The sequence below is a fragment of the Ascaphus truei genome, chromosome 6, assembly GCF_040206685.1.
Source record: "Ascaphus truei isolate aAscTru1 chromosome 6, aAscTru1.hap1, whole genome shotgun sequence".
Taxonomy (NCBI): Eukaryota; Metazoa; Chordata; class Amphibia; order Anura; family Ascaphidae; genus Ascaphus; species Ascaphus truei.
In genome coordinates, this window is record NC_134488.1 from 4720991 (window position 1) to 4744916 (window position 23926).

Genomic DNA, 23926 nt, shown 5'->3' on the forward strand with positions numbered 1-23926 from the left:
AATAGGCAAACGGTAGCTCACGCATGCGCCTGTCAGCACGTCCTGAACAGCAATACCGGCTCCCTACCTGTACTGAAGCTGTGCACAAGCGAGGAGACTATAGAGCCTGTTACAAATGCATTATTTACATCAGTTATGCACGTATAAGACGATTGCAGTACAGTACATGCATTGATAAGTGGAAAAAGGTAGTGCTTCATTTTAAGTACATTTTCACTTTACATACAAAATATAACATCCAACATAACACGCCCCTACAAAGCCTTTCCCAACCAAGAACACCTCCCGGGTAGAACCCCCAAAATCATGGAGTGCCTGGGCACTTAACCCCATAGTGTCCACAAGCCAGTCCCTACCCCAAAGAGTATGTGTGGGATAGCGCGCTTCCCTTTGTGTGTTGGGGCCCATTGGTGCACGTGGATAATACCTCCCTGGTCTCCGTCCAGACCAGGTTAACAAGCAAAGAACAGAGCTCCACCAGTTCCTCTGCTGTGATGATCCTTAGGCCGATGCCTCTGGAGGGGCCTCAAGCTGGATTGTACCCCTGTAATAGAGTATCTGATACTGTGGCCTTATTCTGTTCATAGGCCTCAGTCCACACATCACCATTAGATGCAATGTCCTGCTGCTGCTGTCCCTCACTGAAACATTACTGGGGAAGGGTTCCTATCTCAAGGCCTTTCCCTGCAGCATACACCAGCTACAGTGAATCAGGGGTCTATCTGGGACCTAGGGGGGAAATCTGGTCTAGTCCAGTGAAGCACTGCTCCCTGGTCAATACTTTCACCCTCTCTGTCCGGATCCCGACTGGCGTGGTCTCCCTTGGTGCCAAATGTATCTATTCCTCCTCTCCGGATCTCCAGGAGCCCTATTGTCAAGCAGCCCCGGAGGCTGCTGGGACTTGTAGTTCCTTTCCCTTCCTAGGCCTATTCCTATGGGCCGCCGTACTTATAACCCACTGTGCATGCGCAAGCTTCCCTGACATGGCAGCGCCCTTAACCGCCGCTCACCACAGGTCTCCGGCGACACGCTCGCCCGCAATACCTGTGCCGAGTCTGCCTGCCATTCCACAGGTCTGCCTGCCACCCGAAACCTGCCTGCAGCACGCCTGCCGCTGGCAGCCCTGCCTCAGTCCCCCTGAGCCGTGCCCCTCTCGCACAGCCCAGAGGTAGGAGGCGGACCTGGCTACATGAGAAATCTATTTTTGATGTGCAAAAAATATTTAGTATAAAGAATGCCCTGATATGTAAATAGAACACAAGTCACACTTTAGTCCAATATAGCTCTATATAACACACCAGACTTCTGTAGCACTAATGTTTACACAGCATAGAAGAAAGAATTTAGTTTCGTATTTTCCCTGAAGAACTTACAATCGAGATTGGTGCCTTAGACATACGTTTAGTTGTCTGAGGTGACTAAGAGGTCAAACCAAACCATTCTAAACTGCTTATGAGGAGAACATTACCACAAACCCAGTATTTACTGCTAAAAAGAATGAAAAGCAAGTTTACCAAACACACAATCAAATACTGAGAATAGTAAGCATATTTCTAATTAGGATCAAAATATAGGATTCTATATTATATATTATAATAGAATGGACAAAGAAAAGTAAGGTAGAAGGGATGCCTTTAATAGCTATCTCGTTGTTAAAGAGTGAAAACTTGGAATCCTTCTAACCATGAGTTAGCTATTAAAGGTATTAACCTCTACTTTTTCTTTGTCTAATTAGGATTGAATCCTTCCTGATATGCTACTTAAACCATACATCCACCAAATACCGGGAACACCGTTTTTCCAAACTAAAATTAATTATTTGCCATTTGCAAAGTGGCAATGAAAGTGGGAACTAAATTATACGCATCTCCTAAACCAGGGGTGCGCAAACTTTTGCAGCTGCGCCCCTCCTGCCTGCTGCTCCCCGGTGCTCGCGCCCCCCTTATCTCCGTTCCCTGCGTCAAATGACGCTGCGAGGTCACGTGACCCCGCAGTGTAATTTGATGCCGCTTTGCCATGGCAACTCGACAGCAGCCGTCTGAATCTCGGAATGTAATAGGTTGCAGAGGCCTCACGCGATCCCCCAGCATTTAATTTAAATGATGTGGGAAAGAGCGCGGGGCCTCTGCAAGCACCGCGCCCCCCCCATCAAAAATCTCCCTCGGTGGCGCCGCCCTTCTACTACTAGACTAAAAATAATTAAGAGATTGGTTTCTTAACATGTTATGGTAATTCAATTGCTATTCACAGTTCAGATATCTTAATTTAACTGCTTTTGTCACCTTGCTCACAACATTCATGACACCTTCAATCACTAAACTCTGTTGCTAAATTCCTCATGTCACCACCAATTCCACACTCCTACAGACACATGGCAGTATTATTTATTTTGTTGCCTACAGTATATAGTGGGCATTTACATGCATTTATATACTGTATGTCTGGGTTTCTACCACCTCCAGCCCATAAATGGTTAAATCTGAATACAAAATCAGAAGAACGAACATATATCTCCTGTATCAGCTTTATCATTAAAAAAAAAATTTGAATATTGCAGCAGTGTGACTTTCGTTTTTAAATCATCTGTTGCGTTTTTCTTTTATCCAGACTGGCATCACTTTTGCCTTGATAGATACACTCTTATATGCACAATTACGTTCGTCCACAAAGTGTTAGCATAGTGGTCAGGTCATGCAAAATCAGATGAATATTTTTTCCCCTGTGTAATTTGCAAAAAAGATCTAATTTATAAACAATGGAATTCTCATTTAAAAACGGTAAGCTTATTTGCATATGCTGTAGTATCATTATCTGATTTTGTACTGATTAATAATTACATATTTATTGTAATAGTGTTTTATTACCTCTCTGGCATTTCAATACACATTATATGGGCACGATCAACCTCTACAATGAACGTGGCATTATCTTTATGAGAACAGACAATAACATCCCTCAAACCATTTCTGAACCCTTATTTTATCACTGCTTTATACATTGTAGAACCTATTTTCCTTATCTAAGATTATGTATTATCATTTCCTAGTCCTTGGGCATCTCTAGCATAGCGCAGTGTGAACTGCCAACACAGTTTAACCATCAAGTAATCGCATGTGCAGAGTGTGTGTAAGTGGATTATAGTAGATCAGGTTTGTCCTTAAAGTTGCAGTGCTGAAAATCACAAATTCTTAATTTCACTATGTATGGGTGTTGTGGATTTAAACTCTACTGTGCTGCAATTTCCAATCCAGCACCACCGGGTTGAAGTAGAAACAGCAGAAAGTTTTATTTCTAATGTTATCCTGATACTTACGTTAAGCAACTATTTGCACATGATCTGTTTTATCCCGACTTGCATTCCGCTCAAGGATGTCTTCTCTCTACCCCTTTGTATCTAAAGCCCTCTCCCGCTTTAACCTTTCTCACTGACTGCCCCACACCTCTGGAATGCCCTTCCCCTCAATACCCGACTAGCACCCTCTCTATCCACCTTTAAACTGTCCAATACCCGACTAGCACCCTCTCTATCCACCTTTAAAATGTATGTATGTCTTTATTTATATAGCGCCATTAATGTACTTAGCAATATACCTGCTTAACGAAGCATGAGTAGCTCCGTGGCTAACACTATACACCTGATACATAAAGCTTGGCCCCCTGCAGACGCACTTACCAGAATGCCCTCCTACTGTCTCTGTACGTTCTCCCTACCAATTAGATTGTAAGCTCTTCGGAGCAGGGACTCCTCTTCCGAAATGTTACTTTTATGTCTGATGCACTTATTCCCATGATCTGTTATTTGTATTATTTGTTATTTATGATTGTCACGTGTATTACTGCTGTGAAGCGCTAAGTACATTAATGGCGCTATATAAATAAAGACATACATACATTTTCACACGTTAAGGATCCATCCATCCATCATTCTAGCATCTCTCTCCTTTCTATAAAGTGAACCTGTCAGTGACACTGAAGGAACAAAGGGATCCCCCATTATCTACAAAAAATAATTGTCTGCTTATGATTTCATGAGATCACCCTGCATCTAATCAGCCTGCTCGTGATAATATCTCACGCTTTGGGAATTCAATTATTATTAATACTTCTTTTTGGTTTGGATATTTTACATGTGACTGTTTTTCAGCAGGGTCCCGCAGAAGTGTCTCCAATCATAAGAGGAGGGAGAGGTGATATCTGATAGCAAGAACATAACGCGTGTGGATCAAGTCTAAAATATACAGGGATAAACACAATCATGTTGACCCCCTATTCCAGGCCTGCACAACACGCGGCCCGCATGCAGCCCGCCTGCACTCATTGTGCGGCCCGCGGCGGCTTCCCCTGTCCTCCTCCCTCCCGAGCCTGCTGTCACCCCGCGCGCGAGTCCGCTCTCCCCTCCTTGCGCGTGAGCCCGCTCTCCCCTCCTCGCGCGCGAGCCCGCTCTCGGGACTGCGCGCTGTATGCGTGTGGCACTTCCTGTTTGTGAGTGCGCTAGTCCTGCCTGCTCTGCCGCCGTGAAGTGAGGTGTAGGGGGGAGAGTGAGGTGCAGGGGGGTGATGTGAGGAGAGGTGCAGGGGGTGTGATGCGAGGAGAGGGGCAGGGGGTGTGATGTGAGGAGAGGTGCAGGGGGTGTGATGTGAGGAGAGGTGCAGGGGGTGTGATGTGAGGAGAGGTGCAGGGGGTGTGAGGAGAGGAGAGGTGCAGGGGTGTGAGGAGAGGTGCAGGGGGGTGATGTGAGGAGAGGTGCAGGGGGGTGATGTGAGGAGAGGTGCAGGGGGGTGATGTGAGGAGAGATGCAGGGGGGTGATGTGAGGAGAGATGCAGGGGGGTGATGTGAGGAGAGATGCAGGGGGGTGATGTGAGGAGAAATGCAGGGGGGTGATGTGAGGAGAGATGCAGGGGGGTAATGTGAGGAGAGATGCAGGGGGGTGATGTGAGGAGAGATGCAGGGGGTTATGTGAGGAGAGGTGCAGGGGGTGTGATGTGAGGAGAGGTGCAGGGGGTGTGATGTGAGGAGAGGTGCAGGGAAGGGGGTGAGGAGAGGTGCAGGGGGGTGATGTGAGGAGAGGTGCAGGGAGGTGATGTGAGGAGAGATGCAGGGGGATGATGTGAGGAGAGGTGCAAGGGGGGTGATACGAGGAGAGGTGCAAGGGGGGTGATACGAGGAGAGGTGCAGGGGGATGAGGAGAGGTGCAGGGGGGGTGAGGAGAGGTGCAGGGGGGGTGAGGAGAGGTGCAGGGGGGGTGCAAGGGGTGATGTGAGGAGAGGTGCAGGGGGTGATGTGAGGAGGTGCAGGGGGGGTGAGGAGAGGTGCAGGGGGGTGAGGAGAGGTGCAGGGGGGTGAGGAAAGGTGCAGGGGGTGAGGAAAGGTGCAGGGGGGTGGAGAGGTGCAGGGGAGTGATGTGAGGGGGGTGGGATGTGTGGGCTGTAGGGGGGTATTGTGTGTTATATGGAGGGGGAATATTGTGTATGGGTGAGGGGGAGAGATGGGGGTGTGAGCTAGTGGGTGAGTCTCGCAAAGGTTGATGATGAGGGGTGAAGGGGGGGATATGAGGATGAGGGGTGCTGGGGGAGATATGAAGATGAGGAGTGCTGGGGGAGAGATGAGAATGATGAGGGGTCCTGGGGGAGATATGAGGATGATGGGGGGTGCTGGGGCAGATATGAGGATGATGAGGGGTGTTGGGAGAGATTGAGGGGTGCTGGGGGAGATATGATGATGATGATTATACCCGTACGGCCCAAATCTGTTTTCCTTGAAGCAGTTCGGCTCTTCTCGCTTTACAAGTTGTGCAGGCCTGCCCTATTCTATAGTGAAAAGTTGGGTATTGCACAGGTAATGTTGTGACTCGATAGTAAATTCTATATACTGAAATCCCCATTGAAGTCTTTGGGGATTTTCTATTTAATTATTTGGGGATGTTCCCGAAGGGAGGTTTTGGCAGATATAGTTATTCACTTTGAATAAAAATTGATACATAGTTAACTATGCAACTCCCTGCATCTTTCAGGGAGACCTAAGGATAATTACACCGTGATGACCTTCAGCACTGCAGCACCTTATGGTTAAGAGAGCAAATCTCCCCTCACTGAATGTGAAAGCAGTTCCTTTATCTCACTCAGGTAGTAAAGAAGACTACTTAGTCTTGCTGTCTTAAATAAGGGTTTGCCTCCAGGGATTCTCAGCTCATTTCACAGAGAGGAAGAAAGAAAGAGCAGAACACTGAAATGTAAAGGAATTCCACCCCTTCTTCAAACTCTGACACCATTTAGTATTCCCGATATTGACATGTTTCTTTCCTTTGGTATTAGCAAGAACAAATCTGATTATGTCAGAGCCCTAAACCAATAAAACCTTTCCCTGGTTTAGCCTTGTAAACAGGTGCTAGGGTAACAGGGAAAGGGAAAAAACTAGGGTACTGTGAGTCCTGTCCATTTAATGAAATAATTGCTGTAGGACCTTCAGATGATATTCCATTTCCACATTTCAGTCCAAGATGTCATATGTACAGAATGATTTTAACGTGATTACAGCCAGCAATTGTGTCAAATGTTTATATGTTAAATTATGCAATAATTAGCAATAATTAAAGATTAGCCATCTTAATTTCCCTGAGGGAAATTGGGAAACCTAATTTTCTTGAAGTTCCAATGAAAGAAAATCACCCGACTCAGAATGAATTGCATAAAGTATAGATTAAACCTTATGCAATTCAACCAACCAAAATGTAATTGTGATATTACGGTGTGTGTATTTACCTGGACAACTTCACCAGTTTAGACAATACCCAATTTTAACGTAGATGGCAATTTTTATCATAAAAATACGACTTTTTATTTCAGATTGGGGGTGACACTATCTTGTAAAAGTGTGCATGTTTATGTGCATATAGAAATAAAGCATTTTTGGAAACTTCCAGCTCCAAGTGAACGGATTATACGGATGTGTTTATTTTATACATGAAAATGGTTGTCAAATGGTCTTGGACATTTTTAACCTGTTAATTGCCAGATATGTCTGCAACACATAGGCTGTATAGGTTAAGATGACTACACCAGACTGAGTTTCGGCATGCTATTTTATGCCATGATGTGCTGTATTAGTAATATTCAGTCTGTGATTACACCAACAGACAGTAGTACAAGACCATATGGCTGCATTTCTGCTTACATTTTCAGTCCATGCAATACAGGAAACTCTAAATCGTTTTAACCCCTTTGATTTCAGAGAAACCTATACAGCAGAGGGGGTTAGGAAACTGCTAGTACACTTTTTTTTTCTGATACATTCCTCACAATTCTCTAGGGCACCAAAATAATCAACTACATCTGTACATCTGTGTTAAGGAGTTAACCCTGTAATGCGCTCCTTTTGTTCAAAACAATGCAAATAATTACAAACTATCCAGTCCGGATGGGATTAACATAGGGATAGGAGTGATGAAGGGACCTTTTTAAAGAAATTATCCTAGTGAACCATATTTCAGAATGTGTACACACATAAGATACATCTAGCTATTTCATATGCAAACACACATACACATTTTTCTCACATACATATTGTAGACATAGTACACACACCTAGATTTAAGCAATCACATACATCTTCACTCCTACAGTAGGTATATGAAGGTATCAAGCAGTTAACAAGCAGGATACCTTAAAACCGCTGCATTTTCCTGGAGATGAGGAGGTCTTTGTTTCCCAAAGCAGAAGGTACTGCCTGAAAAACTGTTTGTTTCTTCCCCAAGCACTGCATTGGTTTGCAGCCGCTGATGCTGGACGAGACAAAAGGCGGAGAGGTATGTCTGTCAGACGCTCTCACTTACCTCCGTCACAATGAGCTATTCTTTTCACGATGTTGGGTTGCCTAGCGCAGGCCCTATGTCCCTCGCTCTGCTTCCTCTACTCACACTGCCTGAAGGCTCCTTGCAGGAGACATTGTAGGGAAAAATCCGGTTAAAGGCTCTGCATTGATCTCTGCAATACTCCTGTTAGCCCTTTGATTCAAATGCACTACAGCTACTCTCTCTGCACCTCACTTGTCCTGTCTGCTGCTTGCACGCTGGCAATTTCATGCTCAATTTGTACTACAGAAAAATCAGTGCTGATCTTTTTTTTCTCCTATTCGTTAAAGCGTTCGGTTTCTCTAGCTGGCTGCAAGGATCCCTGAGGACATGCTCAGGAGCTTTTTACAAGAGCTGAGGAGCAGGGAGGGGGAAAGGGAGGCGATAGTGTTTATGCCGTGCCTCTCATGTGCTGAATGTGACAGCAGGCTGTTTCTGCTTGCTTTTAGGGGATAACAATGTTAGGACAGAGGAGAAATTGGAAAGGGAGGCAATAAACGAGCATGCATGGAGGGAAGAGGTGTTAGCCCCTTTACTTGAGACATTAATAAGCATAGTAAGCAGCAGGCGTTGAATGGTCAAAGAATAGCCCACCCTCCTTTCTATCTTACATTCCAAAGCTATAGTATTTGTATAAGAACTACCCATGGAATCCTACTCTCCCCTTTCCATATTTCAAAGATGCTGAAACTGGTTCTCTGCATGTGTTGGGTATCCATCATTTAATTCTCCCATTGCTCTCCTGGAACCATAGATGAAAAGGAGAGACCATTTTATATTACCTTCACAATAGAAGATACTGAAGACATAGTACATTTGTTGCTGGACTTAGATGATAGTGTTAAAAATTAATTAAGAATTGGGCTATAACTAGACAACAACTATGTTATCATTTTTCCAAGAATTTCACTACTGAAATTATTTCCCTCTTTTTTTTTTATTTAAGTGCTGGAGGGGCCCCAGCACCTGTGTGCTCCTCTTCCATTTCTCTTCACTGCAGATCACCTCCTGCGCTGCACATAACCTGAAAAAACAGCACTTCCTGGAGTGCCAGACCCCATGACGTAGTGACTAAATCTTGGGGCACCCAATGGGTTAAGTAGGGTTGATAATTTGAAACTGTACTCAGCCTTCCAAACACAAAATAACACATTGGGGGATATTCACCATCGTCTGATATGGGTTATTGCACTACAACCCTTTGTTAATTGGTATTCAGGTCAATGGCAGTCAAGGCGGTAGCAGTGTGATAACCCATACCGGAAGCTCGTGAATCCCAGTGTTTGATTCTTCCCAACCTCAAATACATTTATATTTGTTTGCAAGGACATTTGGTCATAACAGGGCATTTTCTATGCAGAGATTAAACTCCAAAATAAGATTTTTGCTGCATCAAACTATTTCTGTTTTAAGTACAATGATTAGTTATACTATTTCACATCTTAAAAAAATATCTTCTTTTTCTGACATTTGTGTCTTCTCTCATATCCTAATTCATGAATGCCGACACACACACACACACACACACACACACACACACACACACACACACACACACACACACACACACACACACACAATATAGGCATCTGTAAGAAATGGATGTTTTTGATGCAAAGAAGGAAACCCTCCTTCAGTCAGCTACAAAGATGGAGATCACAGAACTACTCAACCACATAGATTGATTGTATTTGTTGCGGGACATGTTCTTTTTCTCTCCTTGTTATAGCAACTGGAGAGTTCAGCAAGCCATCCTGGACACAAAGACGAGCGTGCTTCTGCATGCATTTGGAACAATCATAGTTAAGGAAATCTGTCCAAATCTGAGTGCACATTTCCACGAGGATCTGATAAGATCCCTCCCACAAGTTCACCCCTCTGCATGCCTCACACTCTGACACACACACACACACACACACACACACACACACACACACACACACACACACACACACACACACACACACACACACACACACACACACACACACACACACACACACACACACACACACACACACACACACACACACCTCATTACACTGTATCTGGCCCTCCCTGAGGAAATTAAACAGCAATTTTCTGCTGTGACCCAGACATTCCCTTCATATCCTACTACACTAGCAAACGCTTACAATGCCACCAAGATTTAAATGATGCTATATTAGACTGAACATTTTTTTACATTTGCCTATAAGAACAGACATACGATTTAGCAGAATATAGCATAGTTTAGATTGAATTGCTTTTCTTGAGTTCTGCTTACGTGGCAGGTTTTACACATCTGAAAAGCGCACAGGAAAAAGTATGTTGTTAGTGCTGACGAAAGGCACTGACAGACTTGGTTACCCAATGATAGCTGGGAAAACAATGTACAAGACTCCAGAATGAAATTTTCAGGCCACACCAACATTAAAGGAATACGTCATTCCATATGTTTTATCTGCCCAGCAGTGAATCATTAAGGTAAATATAATCTGTGAAGTGCTGGGATGTAGAACTATTCAGTAGTATTATGGACTTGACAAATACCGTATTAGCCCGATTAGAAGGCTTTTTAAATTAATTTATTAAATAAAGTCAAGTAGAAAAATCCATACCCGCCTCATAATTGGGCCCCTCATATTTCGGTGCAGCCGCCTGCACTTGCGCTGGAGTGTGGGGGTAGATATAGGAGCGGGGGGGGGGGGGGGTTGATACAGGAGATGGGGGAGAGATACAGGAAAAGAAAGAGTAGCCTATCTGGCATTTTTAAATAAAAAAATAATAATTTTCAATCCTCCCAAAAAACGGCGTTCTTTCCAGCTACTTCTGAAATTAGAGGGGTCGTCTTATTTTTGGGGACATCCTATAAATTGTCCAAATATAGTTCTATAGGAGTTATAGTGCTATAACATATAAATAAAAATGGTTAGCTCTAAGCCAGGGGTGTGCATCGCCATGGCAACACGACATCCAATGACACCGCAGGGCCATGTGATGTGACCTTACACGGGTCAAATGACGCAGTGGGTCACGTGACGTGATACCAGGTTGGGGAGGGGGGAGGGCGCTAGAGCGGGACAAGGAAGACAGGGGAGCGCAGCAGGAAACGTTTGCGCTCCCCTGCTCTAAGTAACATGTTGGTAGCACACTCATGCAGTACCTAATAAACACCTATAAGCTTGAAGATGTTAAAATGGATAAGAAGCAAAGAGTGACCCACTATGAGTGCAGTAAAAACCAGGGCACAATAACAAATGTATTTCGAAAACAGATTACATCACTTAAAAATAAATATTGTAATGGTATTTGTCCAATAGTGTCGCCATTTATACGGTTTTATTACTTTTTCTCCCCGCCCCCCCTCCACATCCTTTCCCTCTCTCCTCACCTCCTCCACTATCACACAGACAAACAGACACGCAGACACGCAGACACCTTTCTTCCCCCCAGTCTGTGTGTGTCTCCCACACAGGTAGCGTTTGTCTCAGGAAGGGGCTGTACCCCTAAAACGTTCTTGTAGCTCTTCCTATTACTATGCAGTAAAACGTAGATGATGTTTGCAGTACAGAACCAATATATCTCTCCCCCCAGGTCTGTGTGTGTGTTTGTGTATCTCTCTCCATCCCCAGGTCTGTGTATGTATATCTCTCTCTCCCCAGGTGTGTGTGTGAGTGTTTATATCTCTCTCTCCTCAGGTCTGTGTGTGTGTTTGTGTATCTCTCTCACCAGGTGTGTGTGTGTGTGTTTGTGTATCTCTCCCAAAGTGTGTGTGTTTGTGTATCTCTCTCCACTCTGTCTCTCCAAACCCTACCTGTCACGGGAGGATGGGGGGGGTCCATCTTTGGCCCTGGTAGCAGATAGCAGAAGTACTCACTGCTTCCGGGTCTTACTGAAAGGCTCCTCTGCTGCTAAACCCCGCCTCCACCCTTCTCTACCAGGCCAATAATCTGCTCTGCTCTCCTCCCCGCCCCCACCCTTCTCGTGCTGCTAACCCCACCCCAATCATCTACCAGGCCAATTATCTGCTCTGCTCTTCTCCACAACGGCATCCCCCTGCTCTGTGAAAACCGGGACACTCCGCAAATGTCAGGACATTTTGGGGTATGTCGGCTCACATCATAAAAAACTGGGACATCTGGTTTAACCCAAGGTATATGCCAGGAAATAATGGGGAAAGGCAGTGTTGCATTTGATCCCACATGTGGTATTTTTATTTGCTGTACCTACTTGTGAAACTAGACATTGGAAAGCAGTAGGGCCGCCAACAGAAATCATGGGGCCCAGGACAAATGAAAGGAGCAGGCCCCCCCCCCGAACCCATAGCGCACCTACCACGAAAAAATATTTTTTAGCGCGCAACTTTTACTTAACTGTTTTCTTCTTATTGTAATACGGAAAAAAAACATTACAATGCAATCTGTTTATTTTTTATATTTTCAACAAAAGACAGGTGACTGCCTGGGTGGGTGGGTGACTGCCTGCCTGGGTGGGTGGAAAGGGTGGGTGACTGAGTGATTGGGTTTGGGTGACTGAGTGATTGGGTTTGGGTGACTGAGTGATTGGGTTTGGGTGACTTAGTGATTGGGTTTGGGTGACTGAGTGATTGGGTTTGGGTGACTGAGTGATTGGGTTTGAGTGACTGAGTGATTTTTGGGTGGGTGGGTGGGTGGGTGGGTGAGGGATTTTTGGGTGGTTGAATGATTGGGTGGGTGGTTGAGTGATTGGGTGGGTGGTTTGAGTGATTGGGTGGGTGGGTTGGGTGATTGGGTGACTGAATGATTGAGTGGGTGGGTGACAGAGTGACTGCCTGGATGGGTGAGTTGAGTGGGTGAGTTGGGTGGGAGGTGAGATTTTGAGTTGGGTGGGTGAGTGACTGGGTGACTGACTGCCTGGGTGGGTGACTGACCTTGACCGGGTGGGGTATTGCTTCCTGCATCCTTGCCCGCCAGACGCGAGTTTGGCTTGGGGGGGGGAGGGCTGGGAGGTGCGGAAGGTAGGCGGCGGGGGGGGGGGATGCGTGAGATCGGCAGGCTGCTACCTGGGGCAGGAGGCGGGCGCGGGGGAAGCTGGGTTGGCCGGCACTTTTAAAAAAAAATAAAACGGGCACGGCCGCACAGGGGGCCCGGAACAACAAGCCCGGCAGACAGCCCCCCCTGTTGGCAGGCCTGGAAAGCAGTAGTTTGTTTTTTCCAATTCAGAAAAACATTAACCCACTGCTTGCTTCTTTTCCCGTTTCATTTGCATTTCAAAGGTGAAATAAACAAATAACTGTCAAGATCTGTAAATAGCCTAATTATTTGCATGTCCCACAATTATGTAAATAATGAAAATTAGGTACTGTTCAGTTTGTCCCTGAATCTCACTGTCAGAAACCAGCAGCAGAATTTTGCAACAGCAAACTGAATACAGCCAAGTAACTAGAGGAGGAAGAGTGAAGAACAACGAAGGTTTGTGTTAAAAAACAAAAATCTTTTAACGCAGAAAAAAGGTAGAAAACAAAACCGTTTTGAAGCTAGACGTGAGTATTATTAATACTAGCAAAGATATGAATGCAACAGGGATTTTTGTTCCAAACATAGCTTCAGTCAGCATCTACTGTAGAAACATTTTAACCCTCTCCCAACACCGGAGAAATAAAAGATCTCTGTAAAAATGATGTGGAATAGCTTTACATATCCTTACAGTCTCACACAGCATCTTAATCCTACAAAAATATGCAGAGCAAACACTTTTATATGTCTAACATTTTAGTCATAAAAGCTGCATAAAGCTGCCTTTAAGTCCAAGCTGGTCCAAGATCAGACCTCAAAGAACCAACAGGCCAGGTTTTCAAGATTCCTATAATTAGCACTTAATTACCCAATGTTTGCTTCAGCAACTTAGTTAGGTATGTATTGTTGTGAAATCATGGCCTGTTGCTGGCCTTGAGGGTTAAGCATGGACCAGCATGTACTAATCCAGCGGTGCGCAAACTGGGGGGTGCGCCCCCGAGAGATTTATTTTGGGGGGGGCTTTTGCAGAGGTCCCGCGCTCTTCCCCAAGGCATTTAAATTAAATGCCGGGGGATAGCGTGAGGCCTCTGCAACTAACTTACCGGGATTCTGAAGAGCTGGAGGGACAATGGCGCCGCGGTGCCATGTGGAGTGACATCACACGCCCATCTCCATGGCAAAGGGGTCACGTCATGTGACCCTGCTGCCACATTTGACTCCGACAAGCAAGGTGAGGGGGGGGGGGGCGTGCGAGAGCAAGGGGGAGTGCTGCTGAAAAAGTTTGCGCTCCCCTGTACTAATTCATGGTAATAACACATATCGTTAATTTATGCATAGTACAGTTAATATGCACTTTGGGGTGTGCTAGGGGGCTTAAAAAAAAAGGCAACGGAGGTGTCTGAGAAAGCTGGAGATGAGAGAGGCTCAGGAAAGAAGATTGATTATTAGGGGGAGAAGGCAAATGAAAAATCCATGTCAATCTGAGGTCATACACAGGTAAGGCAATGTAACTTGAGGGTTAAGGCAAGTCCAGAGCATTCTTAAGTCATACTCAGGTAATCAATATAGTTAGAGGGACTAGGCTAAATGCAGAGTCCAGTACAATCCAAGGTCATTCACAGAGAAGCAAGCAGTAAATACTTGGCAAGGGGCGTGAATTGTCCAGGGAAAGAGTTGCCAAGGAAGTTGCAACTTTGTTTCCTAAATAGGGCTATACAGGAAATGGGAGAGTCCTAAGTCGCAATAACTGGGAGCTGCAGTTCTCCTGCGTCTCCAGCCTAGTGGACAACCCCTTGCGGGTAGGATTTCTTTATACTACAAATTCTGGCCAAGTGACGACGAACTGATCTTATATTATTCCCCCTCCGAGCGGCGGCTCCCGAAGACTTAGGGCCAGGGCGATGGGGAAAGCGTTGATGGTACTGAAGTATAAATCTTGGGGCATGAATTTTATTATTTATTTATGAAAATGTTTTACTAGGAAGTAATACATTGAGAGTTACCTCTCGTTTTCAAGTATGTCCTGGGCACAGATTTATAACAATACATGGTTACATTAAATGAATAGAGGCTATACTGTCAATTCACAGACATTTCATGGACAGAGAGTTGAAAAATTGGGTGCAGGGGATAAAAGGGCTGGTGAGTTTCAGATTGAAATAGAATAGCTTTAACATCACCAAACATCAGTGAATGGCAGCAAACAGCTCACACCCTTTAGCTGCGCCAAAGGCTGTCCGCCTATGGGGCGACACAGATATACACTGAAGGGGTTCAGATTAAATACAGCTGTGAATACAAAGTTCTTTGTGTCATCTTGCCTTATTAACATTCCAGTTATAAGACTTCCATTCCCCTCAATCCTTGCCTGTGCAAGGTACTCTCCTGCTGGAAGCCGTGTCTTGCCTGCTGTAGACCCCTGCTTGCCGCTGGACAACTTTACCTCTATCATTCTGCCTCTCTCCAGCTCTGACATCAGAACTTTGACCTCAACTACTCTGCCTTTCTCCAGCCCTGAACCTGGAACAGTGACCACGACCATCCTGCCTCTCTCCTACACCCACCGCGGAGCCGGACTTCACAATTCTACTGCTTAAGGATTTAGATCCCAGTTACAGGTCGGTCTCTACTCTCCACCTCTGCCTAGCGGGTCTGTCTCCTGGACAGTACAAAGCAACATTCACGACCATAACAGATCTAATTAAGTGAATAGCTTGCCAGTACGAACTCAGTTCAATAATTCTGAAATCAGTGGCAAATGAGAGCGATTCTTCATAGTTATGTAATTGAGTGCTCTGTAGTCAATACAGGGTTGTAGTGCACATATTTTCTTGAGAACAAAAAATAAGGGTAATCCACCTGGAGATTTTGAATGGCGGGTAAATATCTTTGAAGAGTCTCAGTAATATACTGGAGCAGAACTTGTGGTTCGGGATCTCACAAAGCATAGATCTGTCCAAAGGGAATTTCAGTCCCAGATAGATGCTTGATAGGATTATCATATGGATGGTGCGATGGCAAGTTATCTGCTTCAGAAGAATCAAACGCATCATGGAATGCGGAATACGTTTTGGCTAGTTCAGTATGACGGGTCACAATTTGTGCAATGTTGGGCCAACGTCAATATTTTGAGTACAAGGTACTTCAATATTTGAGGATTCCGTCTGAGACAGCGTTCGGGGTCCATATGCCATTTTTCTTTTTCCAGTCGATCAAAGAGTTATGGTGTTCTAACCAGGGTAGTCCCAAGATCAATAGAAAATGTGGAGCATCAATCAAATCAACATGGAGATCCTCAATATGTTGCGCAATTTTGATGCAAAGGGGTTTAGTTTGAGGAGAGATTCCCTTATCATTAGCAAACTCATGTCATCTAAGTAGTGTCATATTCGTTGGACATAAATGGTCCTACAGTTCAATACTGGCTGTCTGAGTAGTTCCCAGAATCACAGAGGAAATCAAAAAAATAATAACATTTTATTAAATCTACATAGATATTAAAAACACATATACATTATTAAAAATCCCTATTAGTTGAGTGGTGGGTAAGTATTGAATCATAAATGAATAGGTATAATACCATGTATACATATATCCAAGACTATCAAAAACCGCATCTGATAGTAATATCTCACAATTTCCAAAGGTAAGGCAGGTCTATGATGTATCTGATTCACAGCGTCATCACATAAAGATGGGCAAATGTCTCTATATCAATGCTATATCACTCGATCTAGGAGCATGTGGACAACAAACCTAGAGACAATTGTTATACAACAGAATCTTCCCCCTGAAGAAGCGTGGCAGACACGTAAAACGTGCGTCGGGACGTAAGGCGTCACAGTCAGTGACGTCACTCGAGTGGCGACTTTCAAACACCAGCATCAGGAACAGGCTTGTATTGATACAAACAGCGCAATTGGCAGCTATTATTCACTCTGATGAGGCTACTATGGCACTTCTTGAGCATAAGTATATGGATATATATTGACACAAACTATAGTTATACTGCGCTATCTGGGAGCTTATTTAGGCAACTAGAGGAAGTATTTTCTACGCATACTGCTGTTACACTATTACCTTAGTGATCATTGAGACTCCATTGTGCAGGTATTTACCGTTCTACACTGGCGACACACTTTATTCGAGCTCGGCTAGTCCCACGAATTCGGGTATACCCGGGTGTATTGAGGTTTGTGACTGTTTTCTGCCCGAGTGCATTGAGTTATTTTCCAAGCAGGGATTGAAGCATTTTATTCCCGCTGGCTGCAATACTGCACAGTATATATATATATACTGCATTACAATTCATGAATTTATGCCATCTGGTAGACACGCGAAGCATTGCAGCCTATTAAATCCTAATCATTATCATTTAACAGATCAGCCGCCCATCAGCCAGGCATGAACCCAGGCTGGGAAGGCAAACGCAACGGGGCTTGTCAGAGGTGAGGAGTGGCGCATTCCAGGTATCTGCCAGGTACATACCGGGTATTTGCTCGAATAAAGTGTGTCGGTGCAGTAAATAACATGTAACTGTTGCGCATAGCACCAGAGCACTTGGAGTACCCAGCAGGCAACAGCAGACAAACGGAGCTATCTGCATACTGTGAGATAAGCAGTGGCATATATAATATTCTGTTGTATAACAATTGTCTCTAGGTTTGTTGTCCACATGCTCCTAGATCGAGTGATATACAGGTAGCATTGATATAGAGACATTTGCCCATCTTTATGTGATGACGCTGTGAATCAGATACATCATAGACCTGCCTTACCTTTGGAAATTGTGAGATATTACTATCAGATGCGGTTTTTGATAGTCTTGGATATATGTATACATGGTATTATATCTATTCATTTATGATTCAATACATACCCACCACTCAACTAATAGGGATTTTTAATAATGTATATGTGTTTTTAATATCTATGTAGATTTAATAAAATTTTATTATTTTTTTGATTTCCTCTGTGATTCTGGGAACTACTCAGACAGCCAGTATTGAACTGTAGGACCATTTATGTCCAACGAATATGACACTACTTAGATGACATGAGTTTGCTAATGATAAGGGAATCTTTTCTGATCAATCTATTTGGTCACCACCGATACTATTGTATACAATACCCTTAAAGCACCAGTCATTGACATCTTTTCACTCAAGCTACTCAAGGTGTTAGCGGTCTTCTTCACGTATTTAAAGTTTAGTTTGAGGAGTAATTTTTCCTGAGATTAAAGTTGAACCATCGATGGCTTGTACCATTTCTGCTGAAAGTTTTTGCAGAGAACATGAATGAATGTACTGAGAAACTTTAAAAGTGGGGCAGGGGTGCGCAAACTTGGGGACGTGGGGATTTTCTGGGGGGTGGGGGCAGCAGTTATAGAGGTCTCGCGTTCTCCCCCCAAGCATTTCAATTAAATGCCGGGGGACCGCGTGAGACCTCTATAACACACTTACCTTCCCGCGCCGCATTGCCGTGGTAACGTTACATCACATGACCCCGCGCGTCATTTGACGCCAGGGCTGAGTGGGGGGTGGAGGGGGTGGTGCGAGATGCCGAGGAGCGCAGGCAGGGGTGCGCACGGGGAAAGGTTTGCGTACCCTTCCTTAAGGCACCCTTTAACTCGTTCAGACCAATGGGCTAAAAGGTGTCTTATGTCTAAGCACAACTTTGTAGATATGGCCTAGAACCTTTTCAAATCAGAATTGTAATAACAGATTATATAAAAAGTCAATATCTTTGAAGGTGCTCACTGGAATTAAGGTGTTAACCAAGCTCCCATCTTTCCAGCATTAGTTCCTTAGCTAGTGGAACATGAAGTCCAAAAAATGTGGAACGACCCTAGTATTATAAACGCCAAGGAAAGATGAGTCAGGATGTGGCTCAGGCTGTACACCAGGCCTGCACAACTCCAGTCCTCGAGGGCCGCAAACAGGCCAGATTTTCAGGATCTCTCTAGTTCAGCACAGCTGGCTCAATTAGTGGTTCAGTCATACTGAAGTAGGGATATCCTGAAAACCTGGCCTGTTTGCAGCCCTCGAGGACTGGAGTTGTGCAGGCCTGCTGTACACTAACACGAATGGGTGCGCAAACTTTATGTTCTGTGCCCCCCCCTGCCTCCTCTCCCCCACTGTTTGCGCCCCCCCCCCCTCACCTTGTATTGAGCATCAAATAATGCTGCATGGTCGTGACATAACGTCACGTACGCCACTTCATTTGACACCATGTTGCCATGGCGACAGTGTCAAATGACGCCGCGGGTCGTTTGATGTGATGTCACGTCACCCCGTGGTGTCATTTGCCTAGGGGAAGAGTACAGGACCTCTGTAATCGCCGCGCCCCCTCAAAATAAATATTGCGCCCCCAGTTTGCGCACCCCTGCTCTAACAAATTTTTTTAACACATTCCACACTTTGCACAATAATGAATGTGGATTTTGTGGAAACGCTCTTAAAGCTTGGGTTCTAGTGCTCTCTTCATTTAAGAAGTCCAGTGAAATATTGACAGAATTATTTTTGGGTTGGAATGCTTCCAAAACATATCTTACAACCTAATGGTAAAAATAGTATAGTAGGTATTACACTGAAACCAAATGGTACATAAGAAACAGTGTCCATAAATGTCCTACAATATTTGTCCATCAAGCAATAGTCTACGACAGGGGGGAGATGGGGAGGGTGTGTGGGGGGGAGGATATGGGTGATGGGGGGAGAGTAAGGGTGTGTGTGAGAATATGTGTGTGTGTGTGGGGGGGGGGAGTGGGGAAAGTGTGTGTGTGTGGGGGGGAGTGTGGAAAGTGTGTGTGTGTGGGGGGGAGTGGGGAAAGTGTATGTGTGGGGGGGAGCGTGTGTTTGGGGGGGGTGGAGGAGGATGTGTGTGGGGGGTGGAGTAGGGAGGGAGGAGGGTGTGTGTGTGTGTGTAGCGGTTTACACTATTCTAGGGGTGCCTCAGCAACTGAGCTTATGAATAGGGAGGGGGGTGTAATGGAAATTACAGAAGAGTTTGAATGAATATGGCAGACGAGTGGTTAAGATTGGTTACAAATGGTCTTAAAAATACATTAATTATTTTACCGGTAGAATCGCAGTCCATGCCTAGTTTTGTGTGTTGATCTAAGAATAAAGGATATCAGGTTTTGTAAGTGGGGGGATTGAAATATGGCTGCCCTGACTCTAGAATAAAAGGTAAAAAGTTTGAGTAGAGCGATAAATATGAAATCCTGGGCCTGACAGCAAATCATAAGAATAACATATATATATATATATATATATATATATATATATATATATATATATATATATATATATATATATAAAAACAAACATCACAGCTTGCACTCAATGTACTGGTTCATATAGACAGGTGCTAGTCTCAAATAATAGAAAAACAACATTACCATTCTCTCGTCCGGTAAAGAAAGACTGCACTCGGTTCAGTAATCATGAAAAACTGTATTGGGCATCTGAATAAAAAAGATAAGTCACCCAATCCGACGTTTCGGTCCTGGAATAGGATAATATATCCAATATATATAAAGTAACCATTGCGATTACACAAATCAAAAGGTTAACAAAAAACAGGGTTTCTATGTATAATCTCTGATAATTGTTTCTCATTGAAAAATAGAAGCTGCATATTTCATATTAAGATGTGAATATCAAGTACACAGACGCAACAGTTAGGATGATATACTTTATCATATATTTGTCCTTACAGTATATTGATTCAGAGGAAGGCAAACAAAGAACCCCAGTAAAATATTATCCAATGATATCTCATAGAGGGGAAAATAAATTCTTTCCCGACTCTAAATATTGGCAATTAGATTAGTCCCTGGATCAACATCCTTCCCCTGTATACATATTTGGTATTTCCCTGTATTCCTTTCTAAAAAGAAGTCCAACTTTTCTTTGAAGATATCTATTGTATCACAGTCTCCATGGATAATGAATTCCAGATTTTAACTGCCCTTATTGTAAAGAACCCTTTCCTTTATTGCTGGTGAAATCTACTTTTCTCCAATCTTAAGGGATGACCATATGTCGTTTGTATTGCCCTTGGGAATTAATAGTTCTTTTGAAAGCCCCTTGTACTGTCCCCGAATATATTTGAATATAGTTATCATAACCCCTCTGAGACGCCTCTTTTCTAATGTAAACAAATCTAATTTAGCAAGACTTTCCTCAGGCTATCAGATTATCCATCCCCTTTATTAATTTGGTGGCTTTTCTCTGCACGCTCTAGTTCCATAATGTCTTTCTAAGGAGCAGTGCCCAAAATTGTACTCCATATTCAAGGTGTGGTATTACTAATGCTTTAAAAAGGGGCATACTTATGTTTACTTCCCTTCTATCCATTGCCCGTATAATGCAAGATGAGATCTTGTTTGCCTTTGCAGCTACTGCATGTCACGCTGCGCTCACCAGAAACAGGACTAGACCGCGGGGCTGAGGTGGGGATGTATATAACCGCCGCCCTACAACCACGGAGCCAGGTCCAGAATGCGTTGTCGGAGTCGTGGAGCTGGGTCAGGGGAGGAGAGTTCGGGGGAGCCGTGGTACTTGCCGTGTTCCGGGGTTAGAGAGAGAAGAATCGACGTTTGTCCGAAGCCGTGATCCGGGGTTGGAGAGAGCGGAGGTCCAATAACAAGCCGAAGTCCAGGGTTGGAGAAGAGACAGGTCCAGGTACAAGCAGGGGTCACAACACGAGTCAGGCAAGGCACAGGAACAGACAAGATCCAAGAAGCAGCAAGCACAGCACAACAGTGTTTATGTCCAGCAAAGTGAAAGTGAAACAGGAAGGTATTTAAAGGGGAAAGCACCAATCAGGAACTAGCAGATGATGACCTCACGCATAAGCCACGAGCCGATAGGGTAGTGCAGGATTGACTACTGGTGTAACACAGCTGATGCTGCTAGTGTTCGTTGGCGTGCGCGCGTACGAGGAGTGCGACGCAGAGTGGGTGCTGTGGTGATACTGCGGGAGCGCGCCTCTGCGGATGAAGCATTGCGCAGCTGCGTGCGCACTGATAGCGGTCTGTGAATGTCAGAGGTACAGCCGCGTGACGCGTGCTGGGGGCGGAGCCTGGCGGCGATCCTGACAGTACCCCCCCTTCAGGGGAGACCTCCGGAAGACCCAGGGCAGGCTTCAAAGGGGATCTGTGATGAAAAGCCCTGACCAATCTGGAAGCGTGTACCTGTTCCCGAGGGATCCATTCACGTTCCTCTGGACCAAAACCCCTCCAATGCACGAGGTATTGCAGTTTCCCCCTTGATACTCTGGAGTCGAGGATTGTCTGCACCTCAAACTCCTGTTGACCCTCCACAAGAACAGGCTGAGGTGGCAAGTCTCGAATGGATGATTGGGGATCCTGGATAAAGGGTTTCAAAAGAGAAATGTGAAAAGCGGAAGGAATCTTCATGGTTGCTGGCAATTTAAGCCGGTATGTGACAGGATTGATCCTCTCCGTAATGACGAATGGGCCAATGAATCTGGGTGCCAATTTGGGTGAAGAGACCTTGAGACGAATATTCTTCGTTGAAAGCCAGACCTTTTGTCCAGGAGTAAAAGATGGAATCTCCCGACGGTGACGATCAGCTTGTTTCTTCTGCATACTGATGGCTTGTTTCAAGTTCCCCTGAATCTTCTCCCAAGAGTCCTGGAGGCACTGGATTCTGTCCTCGGCGGCGGGAACTCCCAAACTGGAGACTGTGGAAGGAAAGGCCGAGGGATGAAATCCATAATTCGTGAAAAAGGGGGACTGTTGAGTGGACTCATTTCTAAGGTTATTATGAGAAAATTCTGCCCATGGGAGGAGATCAGACCAATTGTCCTGTGAATCCGAGACAAAACAGCGAATGAACTGTTCTAAGGACTGATTGGTCCTTTCCGTTTGTCCATTCGCTTGTGGATGGTACCCAGAGGAGAAATGAAGTGAAATGCCCAGACGTTGGCAGAAGGCTCTCCAGAATCTGGAGATAAATTGCGAGCCTCAATCCGAGACTATGACTTGTGGAGTACCGTGGAGTCTGAAAATCTCCTTGACGAAGACTTCTGAGAGTTTAGGCGCGCTGGGCAAACCTTTAAGTGGGATGAAATGCGCCTGTTTAGAAAAGCGATCCAAAACCACCAGTATGGTGTTCATCCCTTTAGAGCTGGGTAACTCCACGATAAAATCCATGGAGAGATGTGTCCATGGACGATCTGGAATTGGTAGTGGTTGAAGAAGGCCTGCCGGCCTATTGCGAGGCGTCTTATTCTGAGCGCATATGGGACATGAAGCCACAAATCTTTCAATGTCTTTGCGCATCCCTGGCCACCAGAAGGTGCACTCCAACAAGTCGATTGTTCTCCTGGTGCCAGGATGACCAGCGGTCCTGGAAGCATGACCCCATTCCATCACTTTTCTATGGAAGTTCGTGGGATTGAACAGACGTCCTTCTGGAACCTTGAGGCCTACAGGGATGTTACGTTGAGCCCTGGTAATGTGTGATAAGGCGTCAAATGTGTTGGCAGACAAAATACATGCGGAAGGAAGTATAGTCTGTTGATGATCCTTTGCTCTGTCCTCGACCAGGAATTGTCTGGATAGTGCATCGGCTTTTACGTTTTTGGAACCATGAATATACGATATAAGAAAGTTAAAACGGGTGAAAAATAGGGACCACCGTGCCTGTCGTGACCCCAAGCGACGCGCACCTTCAATGTAGAGTAAATTCTTGTGGTCAGTCAGGATAGTGACTGGTGTCTCAGTACCCTCGAGAAGGTGTCGCCATTCTTCTAAGGCCATCTTTATTGCGAGGAGTTCGCGGTTTGCTACATCGTAATGTCTCTCCGCAGAAGAATTTTTTTTGGGAAAAAATGCACAAGGATGCAGACGGGCCTGTGGGTTTTTCCTCTGAGACAGTATTGCCCCAACTCCTACGTCGGAGGCGTCCACTTCCAGCGTAAAAGGTAACCCTGGATCTGGGTGTACCAAGATGGGAGAAGAAGAAAAAGCTTTCTTTAATCTTTCAAACGCTCTGGAGGCTTCGGGAGACCAGTGTGTTGGATCCGCCCCTTTTTGGGTTAAAGCCGTAATGGGTGCCACTATAGAGG

At 44.9% G+C, this 23926-nt stretch overlaps 1 protein-coding gene across 11 annotated transcripts in view; it reads right to left on the bottom strand.

The window, feature by feature from the left end:
- Positions 1-23926, bottom strand: part of ARHGAP32 (Rho GTPase activating protein 32) — a 516520-nt gene that overhangs the window by 159364 nt on the left and 333230 nt on the right. The window contains exon 1 of one of the 11 annotated variants that reach the window (XM_075603329.1): positions 7830-8255. The exons of 9 other annotated variants lie outside the window; for them this stretch is intronic. The gene's annotated coding sequence lies outside the window, so the exon portion shown is untranslated. Of the gene's footprint in view, positions 1-7659; positions 7791-7829; positions 8256-23926 lie in introns of those variants that run through there. One more of the 11 variants, XM_075603330.1, reaches the window with a different exon arrangement.